The sequence below is a fragment of the Phascolarctos cinereus genome, unplaced genomic scaffold, assembly GCF_003287225.1.
Source record: "Phascolarctos cinereus isolate Bilbo 61053 unplaced genomic scaffold, phaCin_HiC Scaffold_5;HRSCAF=322, whole genome shotgun sequence".
Taxonomy (NCBI): Eukaryota; Metazoa; Chordata; class Mammalia; order Diprotodontia; family Phascolarctidae; genus Phascolarctos; species Phascolarctos cinereus.
In genome coordinates this window covers 82,946,937-82,969,177 of record NW_027555958.1, presented here as the reverse complement: position 1 = coordinate 82,969,177, position 22,241 = coordinate 82,946,937, and the positions used below count along the sequence as shown (strand labels likewise).

Genomic DNA, 22,241 nt, shown 5'->3' with positions numbered 1-22,241 from the left:
CTGCCCTCTTAATTAGCTTTTAGAAAGGATATTTACCAAACAGGTAGTAAGAATAGTTGGCACCAAAAAAATCTCCCCTAAACCTGGGGTCAGAGTTCAAATCCAGCCTCAGACACTTATTAGTTATGTGACCCTGGGCAAGTCACTTAACCCTGTGTGTCTCAGTTTCCTCATTTGTAAAATAACCTAGAGAAGGAAATGGCAAACCACTCTAGTATCTTTGCCAAGAAAACCCAAAATGGAGTTACAAAGAGTCAGACACTACTGAAATGACTCAGCAACCAACTTGGGGTGCCCTCTTACACAAATGCATACAACCCAGAGGGGTTGGGCTTATGGCGCTAGTGAGGCTGTTATATAGCTAACACATTGCCGGGACTGCCTGCGTCCTGGCTGTGGTCTGATGCCGGCAGAGTGTGAAGAGAGAAAGAATTGGGCCAGGTGAGAGCAGTGAAGAACAAACTCTGTTTATTGATCTGAGGGCTCAGGCTTATATAGTACTGGAACAAGCAATAGTAACATTACTCTTCATGAAAAGTACAAATCTAATTAAGTGATTTCCTTACTTCCTTGTACCTTGTCTGATACTTTCTTTCCTGCATCCTGTCCTGTACCCCATCCGTTTCCTCCCTTCCTGCATCCTGTTCTCAAGAGATGGAATGGGCGGGGGGGGGGGGAAGGGGGGGGTGTGAGCCAACATCCTGACTTTCACAGCGTGAGGCTTAATACAAACTACAGGTAAGACCCGGGCTGGCCTAAGCCCTCCAGCTCCCCAAAGCCGGCCCTCTACAACACATTAGGCCAAATGGTAAATTCGCTGCTCCTGGTTACCAGAAAACATTTCTTGGGTTTTTAAGCAGCACTTTTCTCTGGCATAAGGTGTCATATATTCCTTGGAGCTATTTCCTCCTAAGATACCTTGTCTACTACTGATCCTTTCTCTCTGGTGACATGGTGAATAGATGGATGGACTGGAGGAGTGTAACCCACTATTTGGTCTCACTCTCCTCCCTCCTTCCTACCTTCTGGTACAGGTGTAAGGGCTGCCTCACCAAGTTGCACCTGTGCCCGTAGCCCTCCACCACTTGGCTGGCCTCCTGATGAACTGAGCTCATTACTGGAAAAACTGCTCTTTCTGTACAAGAAGTATGACTTCATTTTCTTAACCAGTAACAAGACATTCCTGGTGGTGTCATCTGCCTTTCATCCAGTGGCCAAAAGGACTATTTTCCTTTAAAAATGTTTAGGGGCTTGTCCAAATATTGCAGCACCATTACAGGAAAACTCCTTAATGCATCGTTTTCTCTGCTCATTTATTGATTAATTGCCTCCAGTCTTGTCTTTCATTATTCCCTCCATATCCCTGGAAGATAGCAGAATTCTGAAAGATCTCTTTTGCTCCTATTGAAATATAAGTGCTTGATCAATTGATTGCATTTACCTCCTTTTAGGTTTCTCTTTTCTCCTGTGTCTAAATTTCAATAATTCAGTTCAGCTTAAGCCTTTTCATCAAAATACTTCCAAGTCATCTATTCTACGAAATATCCATTAAATAATAATAACAATTAGAATTTACACAGAACTTTAAGTTTTGCAAAGAATGTTATACTTTCTCATTTCCCCTTGTAGGATTATACTTAATTTTCCAGGATGCTATTCTTGGTTATAAGTCTTTTTCTTTCGCCTTTTGAACTATTATGTTCCAAATTTTCTTTCCCTTTAAAATAGTGCTCCTATAGTTTAGTAAAGTCTTGAGTGTGGTTTCCTCCTTTCTGCTTCTTATATATCTTTCTGTTTTCTACTTTGGGGAGACACTTCACCCAAGCAAAGCTAAGCTTAAAGTGATTTTTTTCCCCTTGTGACCAACCTCTATTTTTCTTTGAGGCTTTGGAGTCATTTTCTTCTGAGTTTGTGCTTTGAGTGTCTCTGACAATATAATTGCTCTTTATCACGGGATTCTTTTTTGTTGTTCATTCTTCCAACTTCTTTCTGACTTTGGACTTTATGTTAGGGAAAGGCTCTATGGGCTTCTGGAGAGAATGTCTGGGCCAAGCTTGTATCCTCTTGGGTTCTTCCTATTGCTGCTTTCTTGGGGTGTTGAGTGTTATGTCATTCCAGGATCTCAGCAACAGCTCAATATGGGAACCTGCAAGCTTTCAGTGTTCCTGGAATGGTCCAGTCCAGAGCAAAGTATGATCAATGTGCTCTTGGTCTGAACTATGAAAGTCCTGGACCTGGGTTTGGGTCTAAGTAACACCCCTGTGGTCTTGCTCTTGGTTAGAGTTCCAGTAGATTGCTTCTGGACTAAACCACTGTTAGCTGGATAGCTTGCTTGTTCACAGTGACAGAACTATAGGTTACCCTTTGATCTGGGATTCCTACCTTGGTTATTCCCTTGGTGTTGGACTAGGCTGCAGACTGGGACTAAGGCCCTTCATCATTCCCAGGTTAGAGCTAGACAACTGTTGCTTGCTCAGTATACAGCTTAGGGTCCACACATATTCCTTACTCTGCAATGCTCTTACATTTAGGTCCCCTCCATAGTCTATTCAAGGTTTGTGATTTAGAAGTGGGTAGTGAGCAGCTACCTAGTTGGCTGCTAGTTGGCACCTGTCTCTGCATCCTACGCAAGGTCAGTCCCTTCTCTTCTGGATCTGGGACCTTCTTGAAGTGGTTGAGAGTTTCAGACCTCTTTGAGTCCCAGTACTAGAACGCTCTTGTGGCTGTTCTTGGCTAACCTCTGTTCCCAATATCCAAAGCCTTCTCTGTCTGTCATGCCATGCTCACTTGGGCTGGAAACATGACTTGCTGTGTTTTTTTTTTCCTTGGATTTTCCTCTGTGGAGGAGCTGTGGGACAGAGCTCAACCGTACTTCTTCTTGGTATTCCGCCATCTTGGCTCCGCCTCAAGTCTCCTCTGTTTAAAAAAAAACAAACTAGCTAGCTAGTGTATCCCAGTGGAGAGAGTGCTAGAGTCAGGAAGGCCTGGATACATATATCACTTGTGACAATGACAAGCTGTGTTGTGTGACTCACTTCACCTGTTTGATCTTTGGGCAACTCCCTAAGACTTATCAATGTTATATGTGTTCATTATAATGGGAACTCCTTCCATCAACACAGATGGAAGACACCTGTCTCTTCCCTCCCGGGTCCTTATTCCTGCTCAGTCTTGGGAACCACTTGGATTTTTTAAATCTTTGAGCCAGAAGCTATACTTGCCTAGGAGTTTAAAAAAAATACACACAGTCTTTGAGAATATAGCTGGGATTTCATGAGATGAACAGCAGTGAAAGTGAGGGAGATGGCACTCTCAGCCCTGCCCATAATTTAACAAGCTGAGATGAAAGGAAACGGTGGCCCAGGGGTAATGGATAAAGAGTGAGGTAGAAAGGAGAGCTGAGCTATAATAAAGAAGAAAGAAATCAGGATGGACTATCGGGGCCCTGCTAACACCACACAAAACTTTATCTGAAGCTACCAATTTGTGAGCACTTCTTCAAGAATGGAGGGAAATTCCAAAAGGTCTCCTCTTTCCCCAACTTCCTCTCCCAGTGTTTGTCTCAACAAGTACTATTGTACCATAACAGATACTGTTAATATTCTTATTTCTTTTATCTGAATGCTTTCTGCATTCTGATTTTGCTTCACACATAAAGAAACTCTAGGTCTTTCATAAAGGCTTAGATTGTGTGAGAGAGGGGGAATGGAGGAAGCAAGAGGTTAGTTGGAAATACACAAAATTTAAATTTGAGCAGAGAATTAAACCTCTGTCCAAATATTAGGATTTTTTTTTAAACTGAGGACACTGACTTAGTATAATTATATTGACAACTTTCTGTCTTACATAAACTCCTACAAAATAGCAGAGAAAGAGATTATATGAGACTGAGGCCCCGGTGCTAAAAGTTATCTGATTGTTGTGAAAGGGAGTAGCTAATTAAATCTTCAGAGAGTACAGGAATAGAAAGGAAAGGGAAGTAAGGAACTAAATATCACACCCTAAACCACCCCCCAGGGAGGAGACTGGCCAGGACTGGGAAGGATTCTGCTCGGCCACTTTTCAAAAAAAAGGAGGGAAAATAAATGATTGAATACTTGCCAAGCAACTCCTCCCTCCACAGCTACACTACTAGTGTTACATATGCATGGGTGGGTATGTGTATGTGTATTATTTATGTTCCCAACAGCCAATCTACTTAGAGTAAAGTTCATATTAACTAAATTAAATCAGTCTAGCTCAACTGAAACAGCTTATACCTTTTAGATGGCAAAATTACCTGGTTTATTCTAGAACTCATTATATATCATATAAGCAAAGTGGGATAGGGACACAGAAAGAATATTATGTTTAATGAAAAAAATTAGCAAGAAGCGAAGGGATATAATTAACTGCTCTCACAGTTGAGTAGAAAATACATATGCACAAGTGATACTTTTCAGAATATACATTATTTCTGAAACAAGGTGTCCTATGAAGTGTAATAATACATGAAAATGATTCACTAGCTCCTTCTGCTTTGTTAAGAAGGTAACTACTATCTAAGAAATCAAAAGTATTCACAGAATCATAGATATAAGGCTGAAAAAGACTTGAGCAGTCTTTACCTCCATCTTACAGGTGAAGAAAAATAAGGCCCCAAAAAGCAACTTGCCCACATTCACACAGTCACTAAACGAAGATAGAAAGGCCTACGTTAGAGTCTGTGTTCTGTCATTTACTAATTATGTGACTTTGAGCTAGTCACTTAATATTTTTTTAAAACTAATTTATTCATCTGTAAAATCCTACTTACACTCCCTGACTCACAGAGTTGTTATGAATAAAGCTCTTTGAAAAGTAATAATTACTGATATAACAACACAATATACTGCTTAGCCTAGGGATACTGGAGTGCCCGTCTTCATCCTCTTCATTAAAGGAATCCTCTCAGTTCTGGACTCCTGTATGCATGGGTGGATGGAATTCAGACCTAAGAGAACCCAGCTCCTCAAGAGAGTTGGTAAATTCTTCCCTCAAGTCTCTGGCTTTTACATCCTCACCCTATATCCCCAGGGAAAAATTACTTTAAGTTTAGCTTTGGCTTGGGCGAAGTCTCTCCCCAAAGTAGAAAACAGAAAGATACTCAATGTACAATGTAACTTAGGTATGGAGAACAGCTATTTCTTTCCTCTACTCAAAAGAAATGCCAACCACAAAAACTCACAAGGACATATTGCAAAAAATAAAAATAAACAATGAAAGTAACACAACTACTCTTATACTTTCCTGGGAGGTAGAGTCTCAAACATCAGAACATGAAGCAATTAATGGGAACGCTGAATAAGCATTTCATGTTTCACCTTGATTCTGTACTGTCTAAGCAATTCTTTCCAGATCCACATCTTCTAACAAGCCAGGGCAGAAGCTGGGTACATCTTACTGCCGGTTGATATTTCTTCAGGAGTTGCGGGACGTTCTTCCTGCTGCCATTCAGACTGAGGGAACTGTAACCTCTCATGGTCATAAAGTTGCCTTCAAGCCTAGCTGTGGCCATCTCAGAATTGCTGTTCAGTCATCTTTGCTCAGGAAAGAAACAGAACAGAAGAAGCAGTCAAAGACATAAGCTCAAAGACCTAGGCTTGCCTAGACAGTATATATATATTATATTCCAGGTGTTTGTGATAGCCATGCTGTTGGCATTGAGGAAAGACACGCGTCTCCTTCTCCTCCTTTGTCCTATCTAACACAAATTTAGGAGATTCTTGATATACATGGAAGATGAGGAGAGAAACAGCTCCCAGTTATTCCCTTTCTAAGGTCCCCTGAGTCAGTTGTTGTTCAGTGTTTTCAGTCATGTCTGACCCTTCGTGACCCCATTTGGGGTTTTCTTGGCAGAGATACTGGCCTGGTTTGCTATTTCCTTCTAGCTCATTTTACAGATGAGAAAACTGAGTCAAACAAGGTTAAGTGACTTGCCCAAGGTCACATAGCTAGGAAGTAGCTGAGGCTGGATTTGAACTCATGTCTTCCTGACTCCAGGCCCAGTGCTCTCTCCATTGCATGACCTAACTGCCCACTGAGTTAGTAGCTTTTCCTTATTAGTGTCCAGTCAGAGACTTCTCCATCATCTAAGTACTAAGACCTTTCAGTGTTGACCTATACTGTCCCCAGGAATTACCAAAGACAGTCAGAGCTTGCTCCGTGGATAGACACCTTTGATCCCATTTCCATGGATGATCTATAGGGAGCAATCCCTGCTACAGTGACATTTGCAGGATACTTTAAGATTTGGAAAATGCTTCGCATGTATTTTTGCATTTGAATCTCACAATGATACTGTGGCTAGGAGGTAATGCCACTATTAAAAGAGGAGAAGCTAAGGGCGAGAGGGGTGAAGCGATTTACTGAAGATAATATTAGCAATAATAACAGTTAACATTTATATGGCACTTTAAGGTTTGCAAAGTATTTTACAAACGCTCTCTCATTTGCTGTTCACAGCACCCTGTGAGGTAGATACTGACACTGTCCTCATTGTATAGATGAGGAAACAGACTGAGAGAAATTAAATGATTTGCCCAGGGTCACAAAGCAAATGGATGAGGTGGGATTCAAGCTCAGACCTTCCTGATCCCCAGGTCACGGATCTATATAATACCACCTAATTGCTTCAAGGTCACATGGTTGTAACAACCAGAGCTCACTCTTGAACACAGACCCAGGTTTGTTGGTAAATGTTTAACAATAAGCTCACTGGGCAGGGCAGAGGGAGAAAGCTTGTACACACAGCATAATTTTAAGTCTATCTGCATTAATAACTTTTTCTCCATCACTTTTTTAAATCTAGAGAATCAACAGAAAAATAAATCAAGCCCTAATCTGTGGCATTTGCCTATTTTTGAGGTACAAATGTTCACACTGAAATTTAACAATCAACTCTATCAAGTGAGTTCAAGCTAGTTCCAGCATACTCCTGAACTCAAGTCTTTGGACTCCAAGTCTAGTGTTCCTGTCACTACATGACATCACCAAGGCACACTAAAAATGATGAATGACACACCTCCACTCAGCCTCCACCATCTCCCTCAAAGTCATTTGGATAGTACCACCAAACCCCTGGACCAACCAACACAGGAAATGTTCACTCTTCAAAGGGTCACTTCCCTCTGCTGCACATACTCCATCTCTGTGCCTGACACTTTTGTATGTAAGACATGTCCTAGATCTATCTTTGTCCTTTAGTCAGTGTCTTATTGTCATCTTTTGTTTGTTAATCTAATGTTTTTTGTTTTTTCTTTTTGTTTTGTTTTTTTGGGAGGCAATTGGGGTTAAGTGACTTGCCCAGGGTCACACAGCTAGTAAATGTCCAGTGTCTGGTCTGAGACATGATTTGAACTCAGGTCCTCCTGACTCCAGGGCGGGTGCTCTATCCACTGTGCCACCTAACTGCCCCCATCTTTTGTTTGTATCATTATAAGCTGCTCCTTTCCATGGCTCGATATCCAGCAGAACACTAGCTGGGCTAATTCTCAAGCCAAAGGTTTTAGCTTCTGTTCTAGAGATAATCTCTCCGAAGATCAGGAAAAAACATGCCAATAGTTTCCCAAGATGCAAGTACCAGGAAGAACAGCGCGTGCGCGCACACACACCACACACACACACACACACACACACACACACACACACACAGAGTTAAAAGACTGAGTTGCAAAGGCCTGCCTTCAAAGTTGAGAAGAAACCTATGGAGTGACCTGAGGCACTCCTTACTGGAACATTATGATCAGTATGGATGCTGAATTACAGAGGCCTAATTGCAGTAAATGGTGTTTACAATGTGCCTTTATTTTAGTTAAATTAGTCTTATTTTCCCTTGGCAGTCTACTTGCAATCAACTGTTTATGGCTTTTAACAAATAGTTGCTGAAAAAAGAAAGATTATGCCAGGCACCCACATTATGGGGAAAATGACCATTTGAACCAAGCTTTTCATCTTCAAGAAATTATACCTGTGAAGATCTTTCCAATATGATTTTCATGTTGGTAGCAGCTGCTGTTGTTCTTTTCCTTTAGATTTTGGTGGAAACTGTGGCAACCAGTATGTTACATCAATCAGCCAATCGACAAGCATTTATTAAACACCTTCTCCATGTAAGTACTGTGAGAGGCACTGGGATACAAAGACAGAAATGAAATAATACCTGTTCTCTGGGAGTTTACATTGTAACATTACAGAAATATTCTCAGCATTCATGTACAGTTGAGATTCATATACATTTGAAGCATATAAAAGAGGCAGGAGCCTGTGATTTGTCAATTGCAAAAGAAAAAAGAGGGGGCAGCCAGGTGGCCCAGTGGCTAGAGTTAGGAAGACCCGAATTCAAATCTGGCCTCAGACACTTCGTAGCTGTGTGACCATGGGCAAGTCACTTACCCCCATTTGCCTCAGTTTCCTCATCTGTAAAATGAACTGGAGAAGAAAATGGCAAACCACTCCAGTATCTTTGCCAAGAAAACCCCAAACAGGGTCATGAAGAGCTGGACATGACTGAAATGATTGAACAACAGCAACAAAAGAAAAAACATGGTTATAATCACAGAATCATACATTCTGCAATTGTAGTTATAATCACAGAATCATACATTCTGCAATTGGAAGCCACCACAGAAGCCATCTTGTCGAGCACAAACTGAAAAAGAATCCCAACCACAGCATTCCAGATAAGTGCTCCGAGAAGTCTGAGCTCCAGAGTCTAGTAGATGGGCAGGCTATACCACTATCCCCCAAGGCGATTCGTCACATTTTGGAATGGCTTTAATTGTTAGGAAACTTTTTCTTACTTCAGGACTAAATCTCCCCCTGCAGCTTTTGCCTTTTTACCCCGGTTCTTCCCTCTGGGAACAAAAAGAATAAGTCTAATCTTTCTTCCACTTGACAGCCTTTCAAATATTTGACTATTGTTATTGTATCCCTGCTTCTCTGCTTCATCTTCCCTTCTCCAGGAATAACATCCCTAGCTCCTTCAACCAATTCTCATAATGGGGTATGGATTCAAGACCATTCATTATCTTGGTTGCTCCGCCTCTGGACACTCTCCAGTTTATCAGTCCCTCATTAAATATTTATTAAGCATCAGCTATGTGCCAGGCATTGTGCTAAGTGTAATGTCATTCTTAAATCATGACACTTAGTAGTGAACACAATACTTCAAATGTATTCTGACCAGGGCAGAGTATAGTAGGAATAATCAAATAGACTAGGAGAACAACATTGCCACAGAAATTAAATCAATTGAGCTATGTAAACATCTATATGGAAAAGCTAGGTGGGGCTTAGGGCAGCCCCTAGGCATGGAATCAGAAGATTTGAGTTCAAATCCAGCCTTAAATACTAGCTGTATGGCCCTGGGCAAATCACTTAATTCTGTTTGCCTCAGTTTCCTCATCTGTAAAATGAGCTGGAAAAGAAAATGGCAAACCACTCCAGTATCTTTGCCAAGAAAACCCCAAATGAGGTCAGGAAGGGTCAGCCACAACTGAAACTACTGAACAACAAAAACAAGTAGATCAATACATTTACCCACTGGAAACCTCCTTGAGGTTTTATACCCTAGCATACGGTCAATTTTTGTAAAGATGCCATGCATAGCTGAGAAAAGGTATGAATTCCTTTCTAGTGTCATTTAGTAATTACTAGAACCTTTATCATAGTTAGCTTTTCTAAAATACTACTCAAATTCTTAACTTCTTTCTTATTTTTATTTGTCTAGATCTGAAAGGGGCACATGCAGATCCCTAGCTATTATTTTTGTATTGGAATACCAATATCACTCTCTAATTCAATTAACTTTTCCTTTAATAGCTTATATATTATGCCATTTGGTGCATTATTAGCTATTGACACTATTTTACCATGTGAAATAATGCATAATGCAGTTTTCCTGTTAATTTCTTTTAACTAACTGCTTTTTTTTTAACTGCTTTTTGTCTTATTAGAGATCATGATTGCTACCCCTGCTTTTTAAAAAAATTCACTTGAGACACAATAGTTTCTGCCTAAACCCCAATTTTTTTCTTTTTCTTTTTTTGGGGGGGGTGGAGTCAGTCAAGGCTAAATGACTTGCCCAGGGTCACACAGCTAGTAAATGTCTGAGGCTGGATTGTAACTCAGGTCCTCCTGACTCCAGGGCTGGTGCTTTATCCAGCCTACCTACCCCTTAAACCCTATATTCAATTCTGTGTGAAAGTTAATGTTTCAAGATTGTTTCTTATGAACAACATCAATACCATATTTCAAAGTTTACTAAAAAGCAATAATCAGCAGAAAAGGTGGTACCAATGCCCTCTTAATTCCCAAATCCATCAACCTTGAGCTAGAGCATTCCTTGTACGTTGTGCAGAATTTGACCATACCTTTCTGGATATTAATTCCTCCTTTGGCTCCTAAGAGGTACTTTACAGATTATATTCCCACTTCTCTAGACATTTCTTCTGTCTCATTCAGTGGCTGTCTACGTCCTTTCTTTGCCAAGAAAAGTCCAGATGGGGTCATGAAGAGTCAGACACTACTGAAAAAGGACTGAATGACAACAAAAATACAGATGACTTCCGGTCCTAATATATTTCCTGAGCTACAATCCTCCGACGAACTGCCCATTGAATATTTCCATCTGAATGTACTCTAGACATTTCACATCTGACACATCCAAAAAACAGAATTTATCTTTTCCCCAAGGCTAAACTGTCTTGCTAATTTCCTTATTGCTATCAAAGAGCCATCATCTTTACAATCACAAAGGTTCACAATGTCAGCGTGATCCTTGATTCCTCAGTCTCCCTCACACTACTTATCCAATCAGTTGCCAGATCTTGCCATTTCTACCTCTCCAACATCTCTAGCATCTCTTTCTTTCCTCCACTCACATAGCCACCACCTTATTTTAGGTCCTCCTCACCTTGTGCCTGGACCTTTGCAATAGACTTTTAATTGGTCTGTCTCCAGCCTCTCCCCTGTCCGATTTATTCTCCACACAGCTTCCAAAATAATATTCCTAAGGCACAAGTCAAACAATACCACTCCCCTGCTCAACAGTGGCCCCCTGTTATCTCTCTGACCAAATATAAACTCCTTTGTTTGCCTTTTAGAGCACATCGTGATCTAACTATGATCTACTTGTGATACATCAAGCAACAAGTATTTATCAAGCTTCTACATGCCAGTCACTCTCCCAGATGCCAGACGTACTTTGAAAAAATGAAAAGTTTCCTCTTATAAGAAATATATCTTGTCAAGAGGCGCAACATGGAATATATTCAAAATAAATACGAGGTAATTTTTATGAGGGAGGAGTTAGCAACTAAGGAGAGAGATCAAGAAAGTTCTCATAACAATTTGGAACCATGCCCAAAGGGCTATAAAACCATACATACCCTTTAACTAAGAAATACCACTACTAGATCTGTATCCCAAAAAGATTTAAAAAACAAAAAGGAAAAGGACCCATATGTACAAAAATATTTATGGCAACTTTTTTAGTGGTCACAAAGAATTGGAAATTGAGGGGGTGTCCATTAATTGGGGAATGGCTGAACTAATGTTTCTATATAATTGTGATGAAATACTATGGTGCTATAAGAAATGATGAACAGGGGCAGTTAGGGTGCAGTGGATAGAGGACTGGTCCTGAAGTCAGGAGGATCTAAGTTCAAATTTGGCCTCAGACATGTAACAGTCACTAGCTCTGTGACTCTGAGCAAGTCACTGAACCCCAATTGCCTCACTAAAAAAAAACAAAGAAAAAAAAAAAAAGAAAGGATGAACAGGATGGTTTCAGAAAAACCTGGGAAGACTTATATCAACTGCTGTGAAGTGAAATGAACAGAATCAGGAGAACATTGTACACAGTAACATTATACGATCAACTGTGAATGATTTATCTAATATCAGTAATACAATAATTCAAGACAATTATGAAGGACTTATGATGAAAAATGCTATCCATCTCCAGAGAACAAACTAGTGGAACCTGAATACAGATGGAAGCATACTTTTTCTTTATTTTTCTTGTCTGTTTTCTTTCACAACACGACTAACATGGAAATATGTTTTGCATGATTGCACATAACCTATATCAAAATGCTTGCTTTCTCAATGAGAGTGGTGAGGAGGGAAAAAAATAATTTGGAAGTCAACATTTTTTAAAAATGAATGTTAAAATTGTTTTTATATGTAATTAGGGAAAAAATATTCATTTTTTTTTAAAAGTCCTCATTGCTTTCAAGCTGAGCTTGGAAGGAAACTCAAGATTCTCAGAGGCAGGTAGGAAGGAAAATATTCCAGGCACGAGAGATAGTCTGCAAAAAAAGGCATGAAAGTGGGAAATGGAGTGTCATGTGCAAGGAACAAGAAGGCCAGTTTAGCTGGACTATAGAACACATGAAGGAGAGTGATGTATATGAACCAACAAAGGTACATTGTCAAGGGCTTTAAATGACAAAATTAGGAGCTTGTGTTTAAGCCTAGAAGTAGTAAGAAGCAACTGGTATTTATTTTAACAAGAACGGACAGATCTCTACTTATTAAAGGTTTAGAAAAAAGCCTTGTTCAGGGGCAGTTAGGTGGCTCAGTGGATAGAGCATGGGCCCTGAAGTCAGGAGGACCTGAGTTCAAATATGGCCTCAGACACTTGACACTTACTTCCTGTGTGACCCTGGGCAAGTCACTTAACCTCAATTGCCCTAAAAAAAAAAGAAAAAGAAAAGAAAAAGCCCTATAATATCATGAGAATAGGAACTCCCTGTGTGAAAACTCCCTTTACCAATTCAAACCAGTAACTCATCTATTACTTATATTTTTAGTGATTTGTTTGAGGGTATTTAGAAGTTAAATGACTTCACAGCAAGAATACCAGAAGCAAGATCTGAATCCATCTCTTTCTGACTCTAAGGCCATACACTATTCCATGACCTCCTATAAATAAATCTTCCAGAAAGAATGTAACCAATATGCTGGAAGCCTTCTTCTTCACATAGGTGAGTGTCCATATAACTCTTAACTGCCCTCAATCTTTCTATGTGACCAGCCTGCCTCCTTTTCTGATTGAACATTTATTTCCTTCATTATACCTACTCTGTACAAGGTGATGGTTGGCAATACATGGTAAGTAGCCCACTGATACCCACATTGAATCTTTCCATTTTTCTTTGGATCACCCATAATTTTGATTCTTCAGAGATGGTGGTGTTCCATGATTCACATCACTGGTAGAATACTGATGTTAAAAAGATGAGTTTCTCTGTTAGTGAGCACCTTAGAATCAATGAAAATCATGTACAATCTCCCAAAAGCAATCCAGCCCACCATTCTCCTAGTTAATCCTGGGCCCAACTCATTGTAGTGTTTATCCAAGCAATCAGTCAACCACGTATACACGTGTGCTTTGTTTCATGTGGTTTCACGTAGTTGCCAAACTATAGAATGTAGCTTAGTCATAGTTCATTTGAATCCTCATTGAAATATCAGCCTCTCAATAAAGTATAATAAGAGTCCTGGGTTACTATGCTATGCTTTAAGTAAATGTCAAGAATGCATGTGAGTCTTTTGTGTTCCAAGTATTTCTTTTGTGATAGAAGAAATAAATAGCTATATTTACTTTGTTCATTGAGTATCATTCTCGAAGGGACCATGTTAATCCTTTTGGGGTTGGACCTACATATGAACCATTTCTAAGCTTTGTTCAAGAAAATTTCCTTCATTCAAATAATGACACTATTTGTGGGTTGTGATATGTGGTTTCACTCTCTACCAACATCTTATTCAGAAGGTCAGATGTGAACAGGAAGGAGGATGGTTCAGTGAGCTAATTAGCTAAGGAGCTAGTCAAACCTGCTGCTTTTGTGCAGCTATCATATGGTAAAGATGAACCTTTAAAATCTCTTTGTTCAGGCTTGCCTTGTTCTTTGGAACAGCAGCTGGGAATCTCTGGTCTAGAATAGATCTGAAAATCTGAAGTCTTTCAAATGATTATTAAGCTAAATCCAGAAAATAATTAAAAGGAAAAAACACAAGGAGAAGGGAAAAGAAAAACAGAGTATTGAGAAAGATATGCATGTTACTTGTTTCTGAAATGTAATCTGTAAAAATTCATGATATTGGGAAGAAGAAACATTAGTAGCCTAATAAGAGATATAATAAATTGGTTTTGTGTCATTTCAAAAAGATATTTTAAACTATTTCTTTCTTCTTCAATTTTTTTATTGCTCCAGAAAATAGTTTATATTAAAAAGCCTATGTGGACCTGTAAGTTGCATATGGAAATACTTTGGATAAAGTATCCCTTGCAAATCAGTATTAAGGGATTGCTATTACTTGTGTTATTCATATAAAATTTCTGAGCTTATAGCGTGGTGTTCCCTTTACCACTAGGCTTTAGATGGACTGAATTCAATCCTAGGGAAGTTTTGTCTCAAATAGGGGAATCAGTCTTTTCACACCCTCTTATTCATTATTCCCCAAGCCCAGAGTAAAACTTTAGGAAAAAAATCTTTTTTTTTTATTTTAACATTTTTATTTAAAGTTTTGAGTTCTAAATTCTATCCTTTCCTTCTCTTCCCACCTCCACCCCCCGCCAAGATGAGATGGTAAGCAATCAGATATAGGTTGTACATGTGCAATTATGTAAAACATTTCTATATTAATAATTTTGTACAAGAAGACTCGAACAAAAGAAAAAAAATGAAAGAGTGAAAAATAGTATGCTTCAGTCTGTATTCAGTCAATATCAGTTCTTTCTCTGGAGGTGAAATTGTCTTGGATCATTTTATTACTGAGAATAGCTAAGTCACTGACAGTTCTTCACTGTACAATATTGCTGTTACTGTGTAAAATATTCTCCTGGCTCTGTTCACTTCACTATGCATCAGTTCATGTAAGTCTTTCCAGGTTTTTCTGAAATCATCCTGCTTATCATTTCTTATAGCACAATAATACTCCATCACAATCATATACCACAGCTTGTTTAGCCATTCCCCAATTGATGGGCATCCCTCTGATTTCCAGTTCTTAGCCACCACAAAAAAAAAAGCTGCTATACATATTTTTTGTACAAATAGGTCTTTCCCCTTTTTTTGGATGTCTTTGGGATGCAGTCTTAACAGTGGTATTACTGGATCAAAGAGTATACACATGTTTAGAGCCCTTTAGGAACAGGAAAGCTTTTAAACAAAGCTTAAGTATGGCTTATACATAGGGCTTCTCCCAGAAGGATTGATGGGGTCACTTAGAGAATGATACACAATAAACAAAGTAAATAGAGCTATTTATTTCTTCTATCGCAAAAGAAATAAGTAGAACAAAAATGACTCACATGCAACCTTGATAATTACTTAAAACATGACACAGTGACTCAGGACTCCTATTATAACTTTCTAGGGAGATGATACTTAAATGGGACTGCTGAACAGACATCTCCCCTGTCACCTCAGCTCTCTACCTCCGGGAAGAGCTGTTCCATAAAGGTTCATATTTTCAGTAAAGCCAGGAGTGGATTGGGCTCATTCCCTGGCAGTTGTCATCAAGTTATTACCAAGATTACCTCCTACTAGGCAATGAGCACTCAGATCCAGGAGTGCCTGATCTCTCTCAAAATCCTGAGGTTGCCACCTTCTATAAATGAGGGTTATAAGTATTTCTCTCTTGGCATATAATAATTACTATGTAGAAGGCCTGAGGATCCTTTAACTAAATAAGGCAAAAGATAAGCTGAGTATTAGTAGAAAGAGTACTGGACTTGGAATCAGAAGACCCCAGCTCACCTCCCGTCTCTGATGCTTATTTGCTGTGTGACCTTGAACAAATCACTTCATCTTCCAATGCCTAAAATCATAAGGTTGGACTAGATGACCTCTAAGGCTCCTTCCAACTTTAGATCCTATAATATATATATATTCTTTAGTTACCCTTACTAATGCAAAACTGTTCAGTCTCATAGAGTAGTGTGACTGATCAGGAGTATTACTGTTTAACCCATTTCATCTATGAGGCAAAGCACTGAGGTGTCAGAGCCATAGGCTCATTAGGTATGAAGCTGACTGTGGTTTCAGAACTTCACAAAAAAATATAAAGGTGTATTGTGGAAAAGGAAGACTTCCCAAGTTATAATGACTGGTTGGCTAATTGTGGATCAGACAGTGTTCTTTAAAAAAAAAGTACAAGCTTAAAATAGTTCTATGTGGGTTCAGTGTTGATTCTAAACTATTAAATGACACATACATCAGAAGGCTTTTGGCTGAGGGGTGGATTGAACTATTTTTTTTCTTCTGCTGACAGGTGTAGTATTTTTTCTGAAGAGCTCTCTCATTATCCAGGTGGATTACAAGGATGAAAATAGGTGCTAGCTCTAAAACAGATGTTTCCTTAGTTGAACAATTTACCACCACTTCTAACTTTAAATGGTCCAGGACTTTATTAGAGAGTAGGTCCTTAGCTGATTTAGGTGACTTGGATGAAAGCAGTAGCAGGTTTATGAATATTTTTTTTAAACAGCCCAAAGGTAGGAGGGACAGGCAAGTTATAAGATTTGACATATGTATGGTACTTTAAGGGTCATAAGTACTTCACATATATTCTCTCACTTAACCTGGGAGAAAAGTGCTATGGGTATTAATATCCCCATTTTATAGAAGAACAAACTAAGACTTAAAGAGATCGGGTGACTTGCCTGTGGTCATACAGGTAATAAAGATCAGAGGAAGGATTCATATACTGAACTCAATTGATCCTAATTCCAGCAGCATAGAGCCTGGGCCCAAGAAGAATTATGAGAGCCTGAATTGAGGCTAAAGATGTGGCCCTCATAATTAACTCTCTATGGGAAATTTCAGAGGTAGCTAGGTGGTCCAGTGAATAGAGAACTGGGCTTTGAAACTGGAAGACTCTTTTTCCTGAATTCAAACCTGTCCTCAAGATACTTACTAGCTGGGTGACCCTGGGCAAGTCACTTAACCCTGTTTGTCACAGTTTCTTCATCTGTAAAATGACCTGGAGAAGGAAATGGCAAACTACTCTAGTATCTTTGCCGAGAAAACCCCAAGTGGGATTGCATAGAGTCAGACATGACCGAAACAAGTCAATGACAACAAAAATTGGAAATTTCCTACTAGGTGTCCTGTAAGCATCTTAACCTCAACTTGTCCAATGCAGAACTCATCTTTTCCACAAAACCCACCTTTCTTTCTAACCTCCCTATCTTTGTCAAGGGCAGCACCATCATTTTAGTCACACAGGTCCACCACAACCTCAGAATCATCCATTACTTTTCACTCTCCACCATCCCTTATATTCAATCAGTTACTAAGTCTTATCAACTCTACTTCAACAACATCTATGGTATAAATCCTTTTTCTCTCCCTTCATATGGCTATCACACCAGTTCAGGCCCCCCTCACCATGTGCATGGGCTCCTTCCAATTGATCCCCTTACCACAAAATGCCAAAGTGATATTCCTGAAACATAGATCTGTTTACAGCATGGCCCTGCTCAAGGCACCCTACTGCTCCTAAGATCAATTATAAATGGATGCTTGGCATTGTCTGACATTTAAAGCATTTCACAATGTGACTTCCGCCACCTTTCTAGACTTATTATATATTACTCCTCATCGTACACTCTATGGTCCAGCCAAACTGCCTTATTAGCTGCCCTTCTCACATGACATTCCCTTTCCCATCTCTGTGACTTTACACTTGCTGTCCCCCATGTCCTTTACTTTCACCTTTTAGAATCCCTAGCATCCTATAAGTTCATCTTAAGCACAACCTCCTATGTGAAGATTTCCCTGAGCCACCCCTTCCACCCGGTAGCTTGTACCTCCCTGTCAATGAAATTATGTTTATTGACTTTATCTGTATTTTGTATCTACTTATCTATACCCACATTCCACACCCCCCTCCCCACCCAATAGAATGTAAACTCTTTGAGGACAGGGACTATTTCTTTTTTTTTCTTTGTCTCTTTAGCACCCAGCACATTCCCTGGTATATAGTAAGCACTTAATAAATGCTTGTTAATTGATTTAGAAGAGTATGGGTGTGATGTTGTGGAGGTAGGATGGACAACACTTGACAAGTGTATCTAAATACAGGGGCTGAAGGCAAGAGAAGATTCAGGTTTTCAACTCCAAGAATGAAATTATGGCAACTGAAAAGATAGCTCATCAATGGAAATTCAGGAATTTGGAGGAGGATTGTGTCTGGGGGAAAATATAATGAGTTCCATTTTGGGGGATATTAAGTTTGAGGTGCCAAAAGGATATTTAGATTGAGGTATCCCAGAGGAAATTGGTAATACAATACTGGAATGTAAGAGAGAGATTTGGCAGATAGATAGACAGATAGATATACACACACATATGTGTGTGTATGTGTATAAATTAGTGTATATGTATGTGTGTAAGTATAGATACATGTGTGTGTGTGTGTGTGTGTGTATAAATCCTCTGCATAAAGATGATCATTGATGTCATGGGAGCTGATGAAGTTGTCAAAGCACAGAAAAAGGAAAGGAAAAGGGAGGGGAGGGGAGGGGGAAGAGGAGCGGGAAAGGGAAGGAAAGGAACATCCAAAAAGCCCCTGGAGTGCTAGTGTTGATTAGCATCCATGACAGAGATGTAAGTGGATGTAGGTAGTGAGCAAACTAGTTGTGAAGTGGGAATGTAGAGTGGGAGAGACAGTTTTCACCTAAACCTTTCTGATTCTTCTTTTCTCCTTATTTCAAGCACTATGGGCAGTAAGTCAGATTATAGGAAATGAAGGTGAGGAGGAACCATCCTGTTTCAAGGGACATTATCTCCATTTCTACACTAAGTGAATTAGTAGATTAAATAGTCCTTTGATGAACTCAGACACATAGCCTTAAAATATAAAACTGACAAAGTCATCTTAAATTTGTTAGAGGATCATACAATTTGGTTCTCATCCTCTACTCCACATACACAAGTTCACAGATATTTCATGTTGTACATATCTGTACATTAGAGTAAAAGCTATATGCATGGTTCTATATCATCCACTGCCTGTACATATCTGACGCCTTAGTACAGTGGAGGGAGAACTGAATTCAGAGTCTGAAGAACTGAATTTGAATCCCATCTCTGCTTCTTACTACCTGTGTAACTTTGGGCAAGTCACTTAACTTCTCTAGGACCTCAGTCTCATCTGTCAAATGAAGGGGTTTGGACTCAGTGGAGGGTAGGGGGCCTTCCAGCTTTGTCCAATCCATGATCCATAATAAGAGTTCTTAAATTCAAAGCAAGTGATCATCAAATCTAATATTTATAGATCTCTCAGGTCTACGCAGACTGTAAAAGATCTATTGACTTGCACTGGAAATCTCTCATAACCAGGAAAAACAAAATTCTTTTTTGTTCAGGGAGAAGTAGGATAAGTATGAAGAAAACATTGGAGAAATACAAGGATCCGTCCTTGAAAGGTCTGGTTTCTTTTTACCTACTCCCATACAAGGACATATGTTTCTCCTCTGTGTAACAGATGGGGGAAGGAATTAAAATTAAGTGATACTTCTGCTTGCAAGGCCTTTTCGCTCCCAGAAGAGACTTCAAAAATTGCCCTGAGCCATTAGCTTCATTCCTTCAACTTTCTGAAAGTGAAAGCTGAATGAATGCAAATAGGATGCTTTTCTCAACCTCAGGAGGCTATGTTGCCTCCAGCTCAGAGAAGTGGGTGGAGGGTGGATCAAGAGGAAAGGAAGGGGGTAAGTTTAAAAAGCAGTATGCTATGTCTGGGGGAAAAGCAGTACTTTGAAGATCATTTGCCGCCTGGCAACAACTGTTGTTAAAATATTGGAGAATAAGGTCATTTAGACATTGGCTAAGCTATGTATACTTCCTATGACTATCAGTTAAGTCAAATCAACAAGAATTTATTAAGAGCCCAATAGTTGCTAGGCACTGTGCTGCTTACTGGGCACTATGCACATGAAGAACATTTTCAGCCACAGTGACTCATGAGGACAGTCTAATGAGTGGCTGCGATCTGTCTCGGTGGAAGGAAGAAAGGCATGGAGCTCTTAGAATGCTGAAGGAATATATAAAACAGGGGAGATGATATCCCCATTTTATTCTTCACTCAGAGCCAGGAATTCCCTTAAGATGTAAACTCTAATGAGAAGGGAAGCCCCTTTTGAGCAGAGATTGCTTCATTGCATTTGTATCCCCAGTACCTAACAAAGAGCTGTCATATTTTTGTGGTTCACTCATTTTTCCATTGTATCCTACCCTTTGTAATCCCATTTGGAGTTTTCTTGGCAAAGATATTGGAGTGGTTTGCCATTTCCTTCTCAGCTCATTTTACAGTTAAGAAAACCCGAGGCCAAAAAAAGGGGTAAGGGACTTACCCAGGGTCACACAGCTAATAAATGTTCGAGTCCAGATTTGAACACAAGAAGATGAGTTTGCCTGACTCCAGGTGGTTATTCTATCCACTTCACCACCTAGCTGAACCTCCACCCACACACTTCTCCACCCACACCCCCTAACAAATGGTTGTTGATTGATTGATTCCAGGCTATCTCCATCAGCAGCATCCTTTCTTCCTCTGAGGTTCATCCCATCAGTCTGCATAGTGTCCAGATAAATGTAGCTGACATTTATATGGTTCTTTAGGGTTCGCAAAGCACTTTACATACATTATCTCATTTGATACTTACAACATTCCTTCGAAGTAAGTGCTACAAGTATTCTTTGCTTCATTTTACAAATGAGGAGACTTAAAGGTTGTGACTTATCCATGTTCACACTGTAGCCAATAAGTATCTGAGCCGGAATCTAAATATCAATTTTCTTCACTCCAAGACTCCTCCTTTTATCCCTGAAAAACAAATCATATTTCAGTGTAATGGTATCATTGGCACGAGTTCATCAGTGGACCAAAGGAGCGTACGATGGCTGTGCGGGTTTGTTATTGTTGTTGTTTTTGTAGGTTGTTTTTTTTCCCCCTAAGCAAGTGTCAACCTAGAAATGTAATCTTGGTCAATTAAGGTACAAATTTATGGAATGACTAATTAACTTTTCCACTAATGTGTTATTTATATCCAAAGCAATAAAGGACACTATATTAAATAGGCCACTAGAACATCCCAATTTTATATTACTTAATTACTTAATATAAGATCATAGGATCACATATCCAGAGCTAGAAGAGACCTCAAAGGCCCTCTAGTCCAACCCTCTCATCGTACAGATGAGGAAACTGAGGCTTGAGGAAGTGAAGTAACTTGCCTAAGGTCATGCATGCAATTAACATCAGAGATGAGATTTCAAGCCAGGTACTCTGAATCCATTATGCCACACTACCTCATAAGACATCGGCTGCCTAGAGAGCTAAAGTGACTTGGCAGGTAATAAACATTTCTTGCTTCCCTGTCTCCATTTTCCTTTTTGCCTGGCTATCAGATGCAAATTTTAATTGTGTCTTTGTCCTTTTGAAATGGGGCAAATCAGTGAGGCTTTGCCCCACTATAAAAGGAACTGTCCGATTATCACTGTCCTGCCAAAGCCACTGGAGAGAGCAAAGACACTGGTTTCCAAAGTTAAATGTCAATCTTTCCCCAATTCAAGATAAATCCCTTTTCATCACCCCATCCCACCCCAGTCTTCTCTATCGTACGCAGGGTCATGGCCTGTTGTTTGACTATATTTGTCTCTGGAATTCTGTGTGATCAAGTCACAGGCGGAACACTTAGAAGAAGGTAAGCAAAACAAATCAATGCAGCAACATACAACAGTACAAACCCCTCGTCTACCACTTCTCTACTAAAAGGGGAGGACTATGTATGTCTCATCACCAATTCTGCAGAACCAAAATTAGAAATTGTATATAATATGAATTCTGATTGTTTAAAATGTTTTGATTTGCATTTCTGTGGTCATTGTATACATTGTTCTATTGTTTTGCTTATTTCCACATCATACTATATAAGCCTCCCCAGATTTATCTAACTTTCTCATTTCTATACTTTCTTATGGCACAATAATATTACGTTACATTTATGAACCACAATTTGTTCAGGCATTCTTTAAACAATGAGCACCCACTTTGCTCCCAGTATTTTCCTACTACAAAGATAGCTGCTCTGATATGTAGGGAACATTTCTTCCTCTTCTTAATGGCTTAGGGTTCATTCACTAGGTCAAAGGGCTTGGATTTCTTTGTAATTTTTCTCTCCAAATTTCAAATCAATTTTCAGA

The 22,241-nt window shown here is 39.5% G+C and overlaps 1 long non-coding RNA gene across 2 annotated transcripts; it reads right to left on the bottom strand.

Moving 5' to 3' along the window:
* Positions 1–451: 451 nt before the first annotated feature.
* LOC110196953 (uncharacterized) lies at positions 452–10,880 on the bottom strand. Of its 2 annotated transcripts, XR_002321363.2 has the most exons (5): positions 10,392–10,880; positions 8,413–8,526; positions 7,988–8,148; positions 5,343–5,558; positions 452–2,916 (listed from the first exon to the last, which is right to left on the bottom strand). It is a non-coding gene; the product is annotated as an uncharacterized LOC110196953 (long non-coding RNA). The 2 variants fall into 2 exon arrangements; XR_002321362.2 differs by lacking the exon at positions 8,413–8,526 and having other exon boundaries at positions 10,392–10,877.
* Between the last annotated feature and the right edge of the window lie 11,361 nt (positions 10,881–22,241).